Source organism: Zootoca vivipara, chromosome 7 (assembly GCF_963506605.1).
Source record: "Zootoca vivipara chromosome 7, rZooViv1.1, whole genome shotgun sequence".
NCBI lineage: Eukaryota > Metazoa > Chordata > Lepidosauria > Squamata > Lacertidae > Zootoca > Zootoca vivipara.
The window spans coordinates 75733894-75751211 of record NC_083282.1 but is presented as its reverse complement, the minus strand read 5'-3'; the positions used below and the strand labels follow the sequence as shown (position 1 = coordinate 75751211).

The 17318-nt window shown below is 42.3% G+C and overlaps 1 protein-coding gene across 3 annotated transcripts in view; it reads right to left on the bottom strand.

The window, feature by feature from the left end:
* Positions 1-10135, bottom strand: part of EYA2 (EYA transcriptional coactivator and phosphatase 2) — a 132389-nt gene extending 122254 nt beyond the window's left edge. Inside the window, exon 1 of one of the 3 annotated variants that reach the window (XM_060277284.1) lies at positions 10114-10135. The gene's annotated coding sequence lies outside the window, so the exon portion shown is untranslated. Of the gene's footprint in view, positions 1-9422; positions 9846-10113 lie in introns of those variants that run through there. The other 2 variants (XM_035122411.2, XM_035122412.2) reach the window with 2 other exon arrangements.
* Between the last annotated feature and the right edge of the window lie 7183 nt (positions 10136-17318).

The following is a 17318-nucleotide window of genomic DNA, read 5'->3' as shown; positions in this document are numbered from 1 at the left end:
CAGACCACCTTATTAAAGAGCAGATTGCTATTTAAAAAAAATTAAATGTATATATTGCCTTTCTGTGCATACCACAACCAGACGCCGGCTCACAAAACAGTTGAAGCATAACAACAAAGTAAATTGCATCACGTTGACGGTAAAATGAACGCACAGACATGCCTTATACGTTTATTTTACCCAATTTTGTCCTGCAAGGCAATGATGAAAACTCAGGACAGCTTACAATTCAACATGAAAGTAATCATTAAAACTAACAACAACAAAGAACAAGACAAGAGCAGCAATATCCAGTGTGTTGCAGAGGTTAGAGTGTTGGACTAGGACCAGGAAGACCCAGGTTCAAATCCCCCACTCAGCCACAAAGCTCACTGGGTGAACAGGCAACAGGCACCAATAACAAATAGATCAGTTCCTCATTTTTGTGCATTAATACACACAGCCTCCCCCATCACATGTAGTTTGGCCCTAACACAGAGGCCTTTTTTTCAACCCTTCTACTGCAGATACTTTCAAGTCCTTCAGCCCAAGAGCCACATGAGGCCTAAATTCATGAGGGGAAAGGGGAGGCAGCAGAGAGAGAGAGAAAGAAAGTGCTCACCCACTTTTGGCCCCATGATCACCCAACCCATTTTGGATTAGGTACTTAATTCTTATAGCCTTCCCTACACTTTTTTTTATTTCTATAAATGACACAAAAGGGCCTCAAAGTTTCAATATATTCATCTACTTTACTCCATTCCAAAATACGGCATCAATTCTGCCAATTCAAAATTTAAATGCTTGGGGTAGAATGCTAAAAAGATCGTTCCGTAATTGCAAGCATTTGCATGCCACATGGCACAATCTCCCATCTCCTCTCGCCGACGTCCTTCTGATCAGATTTGGGGTGAGCACTGGCGCATGCAGCAGGAGGAGGAAAGGGAAGGTCTTCTTGTGTTAGTGGGGCTTGTGGTCTCTGCTAGTGCAAGTACTTGTTTGAAAATGGCCTTTGAAATATTCCTGGTTTTTTTCTGAAAGCAGACACAGGAGAAACAATGTTACTTGAAAATAGGGGGGCGGGATGTGTGGCTTTGCCCCAAGAAGCTCAGGACAGAATTCAAGGCTCTCCTATTCTTACTCTAAGACACCTGCAAAATACTTCTTTTTTGTGTGTAAAGGGATTGTGTTGGTTGTGTAAATCAGAACGACTTGGGTTTTAGGTTGTTTGGTTTGCCATGATTCTTAGCATTTTATGAATCACTACATATTAAAATAGCTACATATTAAAATTCTTTACCACAGAAGTGGTAAAGAAACAAAGGGCTTTTTTGGTTCATAGAGGGTGCAATCCCACACTCACCTAAGAATTCAGTAACCTCTGAACTCAGTCGGGCTTCTGAGCAAACCTATGTGGAACTACAATTTATATTATTCATTTTCAAGTCAGTTGTATCTATATGAATTAAGTAAGTATTCTCTTTCTTAGGTGAGTGTACTGTATATGGTTCCTTATGGTATAGCTAAAAAAAACACAATGAAACAGCTTGACACAGACCCTACCCCAATACCCCATTCAGGACAAGAGCAAACTGCATTGATGTCAAGAATGTGACTTTAGTTATGAGAATAAAGCAGAAGCCCATTTGTTTTAAATATTAATACCCTGTCTTATTTTCAACAAATCCAAACCATAAAGTTATCATGGTTGAACCAATTTACAATCAACATCCCAAAATTTTAGCATTTCAGATTGAATATCCTTCGAAAGAATAGTTGTAAAACTGAGCTCTGGTGGGTCTCATTATGTAACTGGTACTAGACATTTGTTTCTGGATTTTGTTTTTACAAATATGAATTAATAAATAAAGCAATAAGCAAGCCAAATATAAACAGCAATTGAACACTTACTGTCCCACCCACTTAATTTCTTTGTTGCCAAAAGGCAGATTCTACAAGAACGGTGTATGTATGTCATTACTTTAAGGATTAAAATCCAGTTCTTTTGTACGCTGTAACATAATATTACTTTTCTTAAAATCTCGCTTTTTTCTGATGTTCTAGTTCAAATGTGTTGTAGTAAAATGAAGTACATAATCTTATTGCCTTCAGGAAGATTAAAAAAACAAAACAAAAAACCCTCAAGGGTTGCAATCCTATACTCATTTACCTCACTGAACTCAATGTTGCTTACTTCTGAGTAGATGTGAATAAGAGGTGAGGGAGGAAAAAAATACTGATTTCAAAAGACTGCCGATCTCAAATGTGTTTTTTCTTTACCTATATTGATGAACACACCATGTCCTCTTGTTTTAAGGAAACACTGGCTTTTTTTGAAGGGAAAAACCCCAAACCTTACCTAATGGTCACATCAGTCCTATGACTCTAGAAGTAAGTTTCAAGTACATTCAAAGCCAAGCTATTAAGCCTTTAAAAGAAGGGGGGAAGGATTATACCCAACTATGTTGTTGATTTCTCAGAGTCCTTTTTTCGTGTTCTCACAATTCTCAACATTTTTCGGGAGAGACTTATCAGGGGGATCTTTGATGTTTTATACCAGATACTTGGTACATTTAACAGGGAACCTGCGCGTTCATAATTCTCTCTAATACCATGAGTGAACAGCATGTCATGAGTGACATGAGTAGCTGTTATCTTGACTCATCCATTCAGATTTAATGTCAGACAGGGATATATATCTAAACATGTGTCTGCCTTAACATGCCCAATGTCAAGTTTAGAATTTCAAAGAACATTTAGGCGACTGGTCCGTGGCTATCAAAGACCATTGCAGTCTCATTAATACCAAAGCCATCCAAATGATGTTTCCACTCTGCAGTCTTGAAGTGCTAGATGTTTTGATGATTTATTTGTTAAATTTATACCCCACCTTTCTGTGTGGAGTGCCCATGGGGTTGATGGCAAAGGGAATCTCATTAAAAACAACAAACAAAAGATTTGCACCATAAACACGAAACATATCCTTACATGTTACAGCAACGTTTAAGCTCAGGCGTTCAGAATACAAAATGCAGAAGAACTACCAAATATGGTGTTCACCGATGTCCCGAACCAACAGGAAGCAGCTCTACGCAATTCCTACTGAAATAAATGGAAGTCGCTCAAGTGCTCGGGAACTTCTGGTAGATTACCCCATCTCATATCATTGGGTGTTTTCCCAGCATGCATGCATGAATAGGAAAGAAAACCAGCTTAGCCATTTAGATCAGCCAGCATGTAAAGTTAATGGGCCAGAAGCGGTAAACGGAGACGTTTCTCATAGCCTCGCACGCTGTGTGTGTGCACTGCTAAATTGAAAGGATTACTTCTGTGCTAGCAGTCAGAACATGTACAATTTGAAACGGTAGCACCATCCATATTAAATAAAAGTGTTCACATGGAACCCTCTGAGAGCAAAAGCTGCACACCAGTAATTTAATCACCAGGGCCAGAGTCTGTTCATTTGTTGCTCTCGACAAAAAGGTGATGCCAGGTGTCTCATACTTGCCTGGCTATTATTTTGCTAGACTACTAAGTAAATTGCAACAGCCTCATTTGAATTTAGTATTTAAAAATGCAGGCCACCACCTGGCACACTGTTAATGCACATTCAAGAACAAGTAAATTCAGGCTTTAGGTGAACACAACCCTGGACTGGGTTTGTGGCACAGTAAGCCCTAATTTGCATGTGATGGTAAAGCAAACCATGGTTTAGCACAAATTAGCAAACATGCAGGCTACTGGAGGGGAGATTATGCCTGCTTTGTTTGCCCCTGGTCATTCTCCTGCTATGTTAAGCCACGATTTTGCTTAGTGTGTCATCTAAACCCAGGCTTGTAGTTTAGTTCTTCTGGACAAACCACATGCCATAAAACACAGGACAAACCTTGGTTACAGCTCTTCAGTAGTCTGCAGAGAAGTACAGTAAACCAAGAGTCAAAGTTTGGCTTAGCTCCCCAGGAGTTTGCACATTTGCTTATTCATGTTGTCATGGTTTGCTTGCTTACGAGTTGTAGCATTTCAAACACATGTACCCTATACAATATAACTTTGGCTCAGCAAAGGCATGTTAAAAGTACTCTATAAAGTCCCATTGATTTCAATGAAAGAGTTAAGCAAATTGTTAACAAGAGTTATTTTAAAGTTCCATTAACTTTAGTTGGTTTGCTCCCATTTTTTTAAAAAAATATTAAAGCTTAAGAACAGAACGTTGCTAAACATGCCTTCTCAGTGGCAAAAGTGATAGAAGACTATTTCAAGATTCTAGAATGTTTTGAAATTATGGGAGAAACATACTCCATCTGTAATTTTGTACAATATCGCTCTGGTTACACTCTTAAAACAAAACAAAACTCTTTTCTTCCTCCCTGTAGGCTTCTTACAAGGCCATGAATAAGAACAGAACATATGACTGTGCAATAGAAACAAATCACAGCTTTTTACATACACTGGGTCGACTACACCTATGCTATCCATACGACACAATTAATGTGATAACGGATAGAATGGCTGTCCACAAAAGATGACACTTTTAGGGTTGTTGTTGTTGTTTTAAAAAAAATATCAGAACAAAACCATGCACTTCTTTTGTTACTGGCACAAACCATGACAAAGAGTGGCAGTACGATGCTATAACTACAGCTACTACCGGTAAAGGAAACATCTGCCATATGCCTAGAAGAATCAGGTTCTCTCTCTTATTATGTGCCAGTATTTTGCTCATTGCCCTTTGCATGATTCTCTGCATATTACTACTTTTTTCACGAAAAGTACAGGAGAAGAAGCCTCACTTTCTAGTTTATCCCCCAAAACATTCTAGAAGGGAGCGGAGGCAACAGAAACCAACCGCGTTCTCCTTGCGGGAATGAACAAAACCTTTTCAGAAACATCGTTTTCAGAACTGTTCCATGCAAAGTTGTTCTCCCTCTATTTATTTATTTTTGTTATAATTGATTTTATCCTGCTTTCAGGATATAAATCCTTTCTAACATTTCCCCTGTAAAATTACAGCAAGAATCCCACCAGACCTCTCTTGCAGCAGCCTGCTGGCCTAAGCTCCCATGGTACAGTAGCTGAAATGCAGCTCTCTCGTTATTCCTCCAGCCACCTAATTGTGGGATTTATCTTCACCCCATATTAACGGGGTGTTTGTTAAACACCATTAGAACAGTTAAGATCTATAAATAAAGATTAGGCATTGTCTTCATCTGTTTTCGGTGGCCCTCTGTTCGGGCTGTTTTCTGAACTGACTTGTGAGATAAATGTAACCGAAAAGGGATAAGCTCACTTGGGGTGGCTTTTCTGCCAGAAAAGAAAGTAAAGAGAGGACCAAGAAAAGGCAATTTCTTCTCTCTTAATCACTCTCTGTTTGTTTAGCTCTTATTCCTGTTCGCATCTGGCTGAGTTTGCAATACTTTGCTTTACAGAATAGTGAGTGGGAGCCACAGACACACTTAAACAAGGGAAATTATTGCTGGACTGAATTATGCATATAAAGACTTAAAAAAAAAAGCTGCTTGTGATAATTTCAGATTTAGTTACATGGCGATTGTAGCCACAAGAGGTAACAAAAGTTGGAAAAGCCACCGCAGCTGAAATAATTTATACCTGGCAATGAATCTGTTGTGATCCTTTTACGGTTTCATAAGGCAAAATATAACAGTTACTACGTTCTCTCTTGCATCTATGCAGTTTTTTAAAATTTTATTCTTATTTTAAAGTTATAAACAGATAAAACCAAAAAGCCTCCAGGTATTCCCGCCCCTCTCTGCCAGCACAACTTTTCATTTATCCACACAGCATAGTCAGAGGCATCTGAAACATTCCTTTACAACCAACCCAATTACCTCAAGGGTAAATCTCTTGTTAGTGTTTTTCCTTTTCTAAATAAATAAGATTTTTATCTGGCTACAGTTTACACTCTATGCATTAAAACAGAGAGCTCGATCTAACCAAAGCTACGGATTTTTAAGTCCCACTGATCTCAGCGGCAAGTTAATTATCCCATTGAGTTCAATGGCACAGAAATGTTTTGGCTGAGTTTCACCCAGCATATGTAAACTGACGATTTCAATTAAACCTTAATTGTTTTAATTTATTTCGGGGGAGGGAAGGAGTCACTTTCTCATAAATGCAATTATGTTTTCTGGTTTACATAAATCTCCAAAACACCGTTCCTTCAAAAAATAATAATAATTCTGGGGGGAAAAAATCTCATTAAGTGGCACAGCCTATGAATTTGCTACACGAGGAGATTATAGGAAAGATTAGTAATTAGTACCCTTCAGCTTCACTAGCTAGAGACAGCATGAATCGACATGCCAATACCAAAATTTATCAGAGAAAATGAGATTGAGTATGCCAAAGAAACTCAGCCCAATAACAATACAAGTATTCATTAATGACAGTAAGCAGAGAGATGGGCACTATTAATGTCTAAGGCTGTGATCCTATACAAGCTCAACCTGGAAATAAGCCACATTGAATTCAACGGGATTTACTTTGGTTCAGGACTGCACTGTTTATGTAGGCAAAATATTAGTAGACCCCCCAAAAAACCTCATACAATTCTGCACTTACATATGTATTATTTTTTAAACACTTCATTATGAAAGGGCCTGAGATAAAAAAGCTCCCAGAACAAAGTTAACGCAGCAAAGTCTAATACCACATTAAACTAATGTCTAAAATGTCAATCACCAATGAGATGTGTTCCTTTTCTGGCCACAGTTACACGTTCAGGTGGGAATATGGAGTCATCAGAATAGAACCCTCCCGAAGGCGGTTACAGACAGATTCTTACTGGTAATATTCTTTACCACCATTATTAACAAAGCAGCTTCAAAATTTAGCTTTATAAAGGTCTTCATCTTTACCACAACTACAGGTCCAGAGCATTTCATCCATGTGGTGATGTTACAGATCCATGTGGCCAGAATCACCATGCAAATGCTTAAAAAAGGAGAAAAATAACGATATGAAAAGTACACCACCTTCCAGAACACAGTGGTCCTTAGGACCCGTGTCACAGTGTTGATTTATGATACTTCTGAAGCTATGTTCTGCACTGTCCTGGGTGTGTGGAGTGCTTCTCCTGAACCAATGCTATTGTTAGTTGCCAGCTTTAAAAATCTCGTTTCAAGACTGTGCTTGGGATGTAGTTGGTGCTGTCAAAAAACGGCTGTGCTTTGAGATTCTTACGTTTCATTTACAGCGTATTAAGAGAGAGGAAAACCCACATAATTTGGATGGCTTGTGTTGAAGCAAATATAAACCGAGCTATAAGTTAAAAAGAAGAAAAAGCTTCAGGGGTGCAGTCCAACTTAAAGAAAATCTATGTGCTACAGTAAAACAGGGGAAACCATCAGGGAAAAACAGGACTAGAATATAGTATTTAACTATTCTCATCTTCAACGATGCCTCCTCTCTTGCCAGGATCAGCACCCAGAAGCTTATCAAGTCCGTTGTAAGTTAGTAGCCCTGCTTAGGAAAGAAATAACTTCCTTGAGATATTCGAAATGCTGTTGCCTGTAAACCTTTGCACCAAGAAGATTGAACCCACAACCTGGCCCATTGCTTTAAGAATGTTAAGGGATGCATACACCTGACACTCCCTCCAAGAAAACAGATACGGAACAATAGAAAACTAGTTCACTGCATGTATTTTGAAAGTTCAGTAATTAATCCAAAAGAAGCATATCAATCTAATAAAGATTGGCCGAGAAACACAGCAATCTGTACACTATAAACTTCCTTCAAGGGCCTTTCTCAGAGCGCAAATATTCAATTTCACACTTGAATGCTTATTATGTATAAATAACACTAACTTTTCTTCTTGAAACAGTAAATCAATTCTACTTTTTTGTAATAAAGCCTTTATTTTTATTTTTTACATTCTCCCTCTTAAAGCCTCGCCATCATATTAAATTTGAGTGTTGATAGAACATACAAATCTAGACATACCTTGTATGCTTGGGACAATTATTATTATTATCATCATCATCATCATCATCATCATCATCATCATCATCATCATCTTAAAGTAGATTAAAATATTGGACCCTAAAGCAAAATGGCATCCATAGCTTATATTACAAATGCCGTATTTAAAGATTATACTATTCTCATTGGTAAAAGCACCAGGACATTATACGGGCAAATTCCCATTCACTTGCAACTTTATTTTTGTTTTTAAAACAGAGAACTTTTGCTTGCTGGTGTTCCTCTGTGTGGCAATCGCTAAATAATGCACACATTAAAAACTGGAAACAGATGTAAAGCTATGATTGATGCCACATTTACAGGATCAATAACATTCATTATATGCACCTTTTCAATTACATAGTGGCGTTACTAAGGTCTCAATTATTATTTGGGGTGTTCAAAACATTCCATCTAGAACATATAAAAACAGGAGCACTGATCTCTCTAATGACAGCTAAATAAGTATCCATGGTGTAACAAACTGAGTATTTTTTTTCTTCGTTGCTAAGTTGATTTTCTTGAAATAAACATTTTTTAATCATCACTGATGGGTAACCTATACAGTTTTCACACACAACTGAAACGCTCTCATGCCTACATTATATCCACTCCACTTGAAATGCCCCAAACTATGCACTCAACTAGTGATTAAGACAGAGAATCAGCATTCAGCTACTCGAAATAAGGCAAGAGGTTTGATAAGGCTCTTGTAGACCCATTCAACACGCAGGGAAATCTCTCCATATGTTGTGAAACAAAAATTACTCAGAAAACGTTTGACAAAATAATAATAATCTTTTTGCAAAGTATCCCCAGGGATCTGTCAAGATTCCACAGCAAGTGGATAGATATGTAAATTAATAATTAAAAAAACTCATCACTGAATAGTAAACAAGGTGGGGGTTGGGGAGAAATCCTTATATACACATCAACCACTCACTTTTTTGAGCTACAACGGCATAAAACATATTTAGAGCCTCCCACCCCGCTTCCCAAAGCCACCTGGGACACGTATATATAGACACACGCACACGCGCGTGGATTTTAAGTTCTGAAATACTTGGAACGCGTAAAAGGAGAGAGAACGCGAGCTAATGTATGAAGAAGTGGCGCGTTTTTCATTCTTTCAGCAGAAAAGCTGAGGGAAAGGGACTAAGAGTGGGGAGAGATGTCACCCAGCATTTAAGATCTAAGGTAGCAGGCTCCCCCCCCCCGAAAACAAAAAGCTTCCATGAACAGAAATGTCCCGTTGGGGAGGTTCAAGGACGGTTCCCAGCCCCGGTTACGGTAACGTCCACCCCACCCGGCCCGGGGCAAGTGAATGCGCTTGGGGATCTCCAAGTGCGCAAAGCACCGCTCGCCTCCACCCAGCGCCCCTTTGCCAAAATCATGAACCGGGGAGGGGATGGAGAGAAGAGGGAGAAGGGCACTGCATCGGGGCGGGGGTCCCGTCCACTCACCGCAAACTGCCGCAGAGCGTCTGGCGCTGCCGGGCTCCTGTCCCCGCATCCGCCTGCGCGCCAGGAGAAGAACGAGCGCGCGAGGCCGCCTGCGCTCCGGACAGCCGCTGCCGCTCCGAGCTGGAGAAGTCCGCAGCAGCCGGGAAAGCGCGCACCGTTCGCTCCCCTTCGAGCAACGTGCCCAGCAAACTCCTCACGCCACCGCGCCAGTGAGCATGTGCGCGCGAGGTCTGCACATGCCCACTCAGGAGCAAGGATGCTGCCGCTCTGCCCTTACCTTGCCCTTTACCTAAAGTTCAACAACTCCTTCGCACACGCGCGCCCAGGAGTCCTCGGTGGGTGAGTGGGTGGGGAGAGGCGGCCGGCGAGGGTGCGCGCGTCCAGAAAAGAGCGAATGAGTGAACGAGGGAGGGAGGGACGGAGAGGGCGGGAGGCGAGGGAAAGAGAGACACACCGGCGAGTTGTTATATTCTAACCAAGGAAGTCTGGGAGGAGGGAGAATAGCGACACTTTCTTTCTAACTACTCTTGGTAAAGTTGCTTGCAAACAGAACATCTCCCGTTACCTTGCGCCGAATTGTAACCCGAGGAGTGACTGATTTCCAGGAGCCTGCGCTTGGTGATTACATGGCGCAAGAGACAGGCGATCGTCGAAGAATGGGCTAGCGCGCGGATTCGCTAGTTCGACTCACTTGCAGATTTGTTCTACTAGTTTCCCCCTCGCCACGCCACCCGCTTTTTTTATGGTATCGTTCCACGTTAAGTCGTCAGCGCAGGTCGCTTTCTTTAGAGTGAACTCATTTATTTCAGCAGGACTTGCAGTGCGCGCGCAACGCTTGGCATTGTTCCTCGATTCCAACGAGGCTTACTTACTCCCTAGGAACCGTACTTAGGATTGCAAGTTGCAGTCCTGAAGTTTTAAAGTCAAGGTATGTTGCACAGTATACCTTGACAACTCTAATCACATTGTAAACTGTTCGGCTTTCAGTTAAGAGTTTCGTGGGGTTTGCTGCGGAGTAAGTGTGCAGCCTTACTTGGAAATATCTCCCGTTGACTTCAGGACGGCTGCTGTGCCTGAGCAAGGCGTTCTTAGTTTGGGAAGACTGCATCCTTGCCTTATGTGGCCGCGGACACACCATCATCAGCATATTTTCTACCACACCAGGGAGAACCTGAAGTTCTGCAAGAGGTGTCAAATAATAAGTTTAGAGATGGTAGGGTCTGGGACCTTGTGAGCCATCTAAAGCTTAGCTCCCCACTCAGTGCAGAATCTGGATGCTTCCAGGTAAAGGTAAAGGGACCCCTGACTGTTAGGTCCAGTCGCGGACGAGCTGGCATAAAGCTTCCGGGTCATGTGGCCAGCATGACTAAGCCACTTCTGGTGAACCAGAGCAGCAAACGGAAACGCCGTTTACCTTCCTGCTGTAGCGGTACCTATTTATCTACTTGCACTTTGACGTGCTTTCGAACTGCTAGGTTGGCAGGAGCAGGGACCGAACAACGGGAGCTCACCCCCTAGCGGGGATTCAAACCGCCGACCTTCTGATCAGCAAGCCCTAGGCTCAGCAGTTTAGACCACAGCGCCACCCAAGTCCTTCGGATGCTTCAAGACAGGGGTCCCCAAACTACGGCCCCCGGGCCGGATGCGGCCCAATCGGCCTCCCAATCCGGCCCGCGACGACCCCCGCCGCCCGCTGCCGCCGCCCGCTCTTACGGCGCACGGCACAGCGACGATCAGAAAAATCGGCAAAAAATCGCCGAAAATCCATTTTGCGCATGCGTATGGGCCTCTCCTGACCCAGAAGAGGTCATTTCCGATGCACTTCCGGGTCGGGGGAGGCCCATACGCATGCGCAAAATGGATTTTCGGCGATATTTTCCCTGCCCGTGTGCGTGTGCGCATGCGCACGGGCGCGCACTCCCCCGCCCTCCGGCCCGCTGCGCACGCACTCCCCTGCCCTCCGGCCCGCCGCGCGGTCGGCGCGGCGGGCACCGGCCCACTGCGCGGTAAGTCTGGGGACCCCTGCTTCAAGAGAAGAGCTTAATTGGCAAACAGGGTCATTCAGACCCATTTGTGACAGGTTTTTGTTTCGCCACTAAATATTTCCCCTGCAAATAAGAAATCTGGGGGAAACATATAGGTTGGCATTTTGATGCCAATGGTATCCTATGGACAAAATTGCATACATGAGGAGCACTGATACAACAATAAGGGAGAGCCCACCACCTCCCAAGACATTCTGTGTTCCACTGATGAACAGCTCTTAACCAGTAGAAACTTTCTTCTAATGTTCAACCCAAATCTTCTTCCCTGCAGTTTCTGCTCATTAATTCTACCCCCCCCCCGCCCTATAGCAACAGGGAACAGGTCTGCAACGACAAGGGCAGGTGTGATGGGATATATACTGAGAAACAATGGACAACTTGGTTCTGGCTTCATTATATCAGTGTTTACCTCCTAGAGAGGAAGAGAGGGAGATATATTGTTGATTATGAGCTCAGTTGTTCTGACCAAGTAGAGTAAATATGTACATGCAAATACCTGCGCTCAGAATACAGGTGGTTTCTTATGTCATAACCCAAATGTGTCCATAATAAAGATACAAGAACACCGAGGGGTGTGTGTAGAGAAATTGTTGGTTTTCCATAGAGCTTTGTCAGGGGTATGTCAACCGCCATTGGTGTGTGTTGCCTTACAGGATAGGCTAAGAGTGGTTTGGGTGTGTTAGGAACATGTTCAGATCTATCCTCAATGCTGATCAGCACGTCTTCCCCCAGTTCTTAAATATGTTAGACTTTATGGGAATTGGTCCAAGGGTGATGACATTTCTCTGTGGTGTGCTATTCTTTATTTCCTTTCTAATTGATGTAAACGTGTCTGAGGAGACATGTTGCCTGGGAAAAATAACTATTTGTTTAGAAGGAAACAACATCCGTATTATCATTCTTCCCCAGATGATATTGCAGACTCCCCCCCCCCACCCTGAAACCTCAGGGACCACAGAAAAGCAGATGAATACAACATTTTAATATAATGCAGTCAACTGTAAGGTTTCATTCCAGCCTCTGACAATGCAACCCAAGCCTTAAGGCTTATGGTAACCGGGCAGCTGGTTTTGCTAGATCAAGTCCTATCAGAACAAGCTGAATGCCAAATGTGTCCAAAAGGAGACAAAGTCCCCCAGCACCATCATTTAAGAACTGGTTAGCATTTCTTAATGACTTACCTTCCGACACAATCCTACCTGCGTGACCTTTACATCATTTCTCTGAAGATTTGGGGTCTCTTCATGCAATGAGATATGGTGGGTTGTGTGCTCTGTATCCTGGTAACCTGCAGTTTGTAGCACAGGGCCACCACTGATTTCTTTTTTTCTTTTTGGCAGGAGGAAAAAGAGATGAATGGACAGAGCAGGCATGCAATAAAAAAATAAAGGGCTTCTGGGATAAGATTTATAATGAGTTACAAAAAGTTTTTAAAAACACATTTGTTAAAAAACCAGAAGCTTTTTTACTTGGAATAACAAGACAAGAGTTACCAAAGAAAGATATTACTGTACTTTTTTTCTGTATGCTACAGCAGCAGCTAGGATAGTCTTGGCAAAGAATTGGAAAACTGAAGATCTGCCTACGATTGACGACTGGCAGATGAAGCTGATAGAATTTATGGAACTGTCTGAACAGACTGGGAGAATCCGAGACCGGCGAGAGGAGACAGTGGAAGAAGATTGGAAGAAGTTTAAGATCTATTTGGAGAAAAACTATAAGATCAAAGAAACAAGGGAGGGGGAAGTATAAGAGGCTGAAGAGGCGAGAAGTAAAATAAAGGGGAGAAATGATTGTATGTTAAATAGTTATTATAGATTCCAGATTCTAAGGAGATTTTTTAATTATGTTATGCGTGTATGTAAAAATAGATTTGGAACAGTCATGTAATAAGAGAATTAGAATGAAGATTGGAGGAATGAAGTAGAAAGTGCCATATTAGTTATAAATAGAAACGTGGAAGGGGGGGGTGGAGGAAGTCAACAGAGTAAAGGAATTATAGGGGAGCAAAATCTGGTTAAGGGGTATTATATTGTTAAGGTAGAAGAATATGGTTCTCCAAAAAGCGAGTTTGGGTGTATTTTGTTTTTATTTTTATTTTTTAAAAATTCAATTGTTCTTTTTTGTATTTTCTTTTTTTTGTTCTTTGTCTTTTTTCTTTGTAATGTTTAGAAAATTAATAAAAATATTTTAAAACAAAACAAAAAAAACTGGATCCCTCTGTGTGCGTGTGTGATTTCTTATCTGCCCTTTACCATAGGGTCCCAGAGGTACCTCGGTTTAAGTACACAATTGGTTCCGGAAGTCTGTACTTAACCTGAAGCGTATTTAACCTGAAGCAAACTTTCCCATTGAAAGTAATGGAAAGTGGATTAATCCGTTCCAGACGGGTCCGCGGAGTGCTTAAACTGAAAGTACTCAAACCGAAATGTACTTAAACCGAGGTATGGCTGTACTACTATTAACCATACTACCAATATAACAAAACCATCTCAATTCTGTGATAGTAAGTTGTTCTGAACTGTTTAGAATATTGTGTTTAGATTGTTGTAACAAGCCCTGAATCACTGAGGTGAAGGGTGAGTAACAACAACAACAACAGCTTATACAATTATGCAAACAAGTAAAAACAAGCAATTATTAAAAAGTAGCAAGTATAGTTTAAAAGCTATTAATGTATTAAGCTTTTTTGGCTTTTAGATCTGTAGCAGACAATGGCCTGTCTTGCACATAATGTTATGCCAAACTATGGATTACTGTGAAGGAGCAAGGCTTCATGGAGGGAAATACCAGCTGTTTTGCTCCTTCTTGACTCCTGGTGTGCTACCAGGACATCTGGTAAGCCAGGACATGGCTAAGCCATGGTTTGGCTTAGCATTACGTCTGAAACCAGGGTTGTAGTTTATTTTGCTCTAAACAAACCATCAGTGGTGTCCAAACTTTTTCCAAAGAGGGCCAGATTTGATGAAGTGAAGGGCCATGAGGGCCGGCTAAAGTTGTTAACCTTTTTTTAGGATTGAAGTTGTTTGTTGAGCTTTTCTTTAGGATTTTACCCCCAAAGTTTTTGAGCTTTTTTTTAGGATTGAAGTTGTTGAGGGTTTTGTTTTTTAGGATTTTAGGAAATAAAGTGCCACAGGGGCAGGATGATGCCTGATGTATAACGAAGGTTGCTCTTAGCTTGCTGCTCATTGTTTCTTAGGAGGAAGTAAATCACAAGCCTGGGTTCAATGTAACACTAAGCCAAACCATGGCTTAGCTCTTGGTAGCCCAGCAGCAGTGGGCTCTCAAAATGATTCTTAGGATAAGAGTAGAGTTGCCACAAGTACACCTCTCTTTTCATCTGCAGTTGCTACCATCTACTGTACAATGGGCTTTTAGGAAAAGGCTGCTACCATGATGGGCCTTGGACATAGAAGAACACTGTTGAACCAGAGGGCTAGCTGCTCACTTGGTAGAATAGAATAGCATGACTCTAGTCCACAATGACATTAGGCCACAAGGAAACACCAGAAGGACCCAAAGATTCAAGAGGCAAATATATGCAGGCCATATATATTGGGGGAGGGAACCCAGGGTCATTAATTTATATGACAATGGGGGGGAGGTTTCTAATGCCAAATATGGAGATCTATTAGTTTCTGCAAGTAAAAGCCAACCCACCACCCCATTCCCCCTTTTTCCTGTACCCTCCCCCTCTTTTTAGAATCATAGCACTAATCCACTCACTCTCAGGTCGACTTGCAGCTGGATCTCAGCCATCTGCTTCTATTTTCTCAACACTTGGCTGCTTGAGGGTTTCAGAAGGCTCAACTGTAATTCCAGGCTATAGGCAATGTTATAATTGCTTGTATTTTAAATGAATTAACGCATGCAAATTAGCAGTGGCCAAAGGAGACATTGCAGTTGCAACCCAATCCAACTCCTCATTCATTATTTCGGCAAGGTTAGCTTACTCATGGGGGCTGTTCAGCTTTAATTCTGGACCATGGGAAATTGTAGATTTGCATACATTTAAATTAATTGCCATATGCAAATGAGCAGCTGCCTCGTGAGATGCCATAACTTAATCCAATATCACAACTATAATTGAGGCTTCATCCATAGAGGATGCTTTGAGATCCTTTGGAGTAGCCTTCTCCAACCTCCAGATGTCATTGGACTCCTTCAGCTTCAGCCAGGATAGCCAATCATTACCGTAGTGACGGAAGTTGTAGCCCAAAACATTTGAACATTTTATCTGATGGTCTTTAATTTATTTTCTGTGTTTCAGGAAACTTACTTTATTTTCAGTCCTTTCCCTATTATTTTTGTGGTTGTGAGCTGCCTTCAATTCCTTCTGCGACCAGCCTTACTGCTACTTGCCGTCACAGGAACTAGATCCTTTTACACCTGACTTCAGTTGGTTCCTCTGGCTGAAGTTTGTGGTACCCAAATCAGTGCTTTGGCTTCTCCTGTCCAGAGGTGACTTTAGGATAGTGTGACTGGTTTGTCCGCACTGGGGCCACACTGCAGGGGACGCCACAAAAATGCTCTAGAACTGGGTGCAAGAAGAAGAGTTTGGATTTGATATCCCGCTTTATCACTACCCAAAGGAGTCTCAAAGCAGCTAACACTCTCCTTTCCCTTCCTCTGCCACAACAAACACTCTGTGAGGTGAGTGGGGCTGAGAGACTTCAAAGAAGTGTGACTAGCCCAAGGTCACCCAGCAGCTGCATGTGGAGGAGCGGAGACGTGAACCCGGTTCCCCAGATTACGAGTCTACCGCTCTTAACCACTACACCACACTGGTGTAGGGATGGCAGGGGTGGTAGCAAATTTTAGTGTAGCACAGGACACTGCTGAAATTTGAGAGCCCAAAGTCCACCACTGCCGTGCCCTTATGGAAAGGGAAGATAAATATTGAGGGAATTTAGGAAGCTGGGACACACCATCAGCTTTGAGGATGGTGGTGGAATTCCTTACCCAACCAACAGGTCACAGCTAAGGCATCGGATTAAAATAATCATTGTGCCCTAATCCTTTGTAGCAGTTATGTCTTCAGCAGGTTGACTCGGCGATTCCCCCTTTCCCCTTCAGTAACATATTTGAAGTGGGAGGCCTCAGCAAGTATGTTTTGAGGATTTAAAAACAGGTTTATACGCCAGTCATTAACCACTTTGACAAAAGGCTGCTAAAGTGCACTGAGAGGTAACTAATCCATGCTCAGGGATTCCAAATACACGGCTGGGGAGGGAGCGACAGCTTCCTGCTTCAACAGCCTGCGGCTACTTTTACCTTCATCTTTTGTGCAGCCCTGGGGGCGGGGGGCAGGGGACAGTGGACAGAAATGTGGGGTTCTCCCCACAGCGTTGTATGTATCAGTTGTTTCAAACAGGCACACCAGAGCCTCCCCAAGAGACATCAAGGGAGTGTTCTTGTTTTCCTTGAATGCTTCCCCATCATGTGAACAGAGACAGAAGTTTGAAAACAAGGTGACAAAGCACCAGCCTTAAATCTGCATTCCTCAGGCGCTCAGTCCTGCTACGCTCATTTCCGTAGGCCCTACTGCCTGTCATTAAACATCAGGTGCAAGTTGTGTGCATGAGGTGTACATGTGTGAAAGCATTCAAAACAGTCATATAGATCTCTCTCACAATATCCTGGATGGGTCATATATCCGCCACGCTGGCGCTTTATTTACTCCTGGGGGGGGGGGGGAGAAGGAAGGAAGACCTTGGTGCTGTTGCTCCTGAAAGAACATGCTGTCTAAAGGAGATTCTAGATGCCAGGGAGATAAATGAATATGGCGAAGTACCACGCGGGAAAATGATTAGGTGCAAGCATTCCGTACGGTTAATGCATCCTGTAGTGA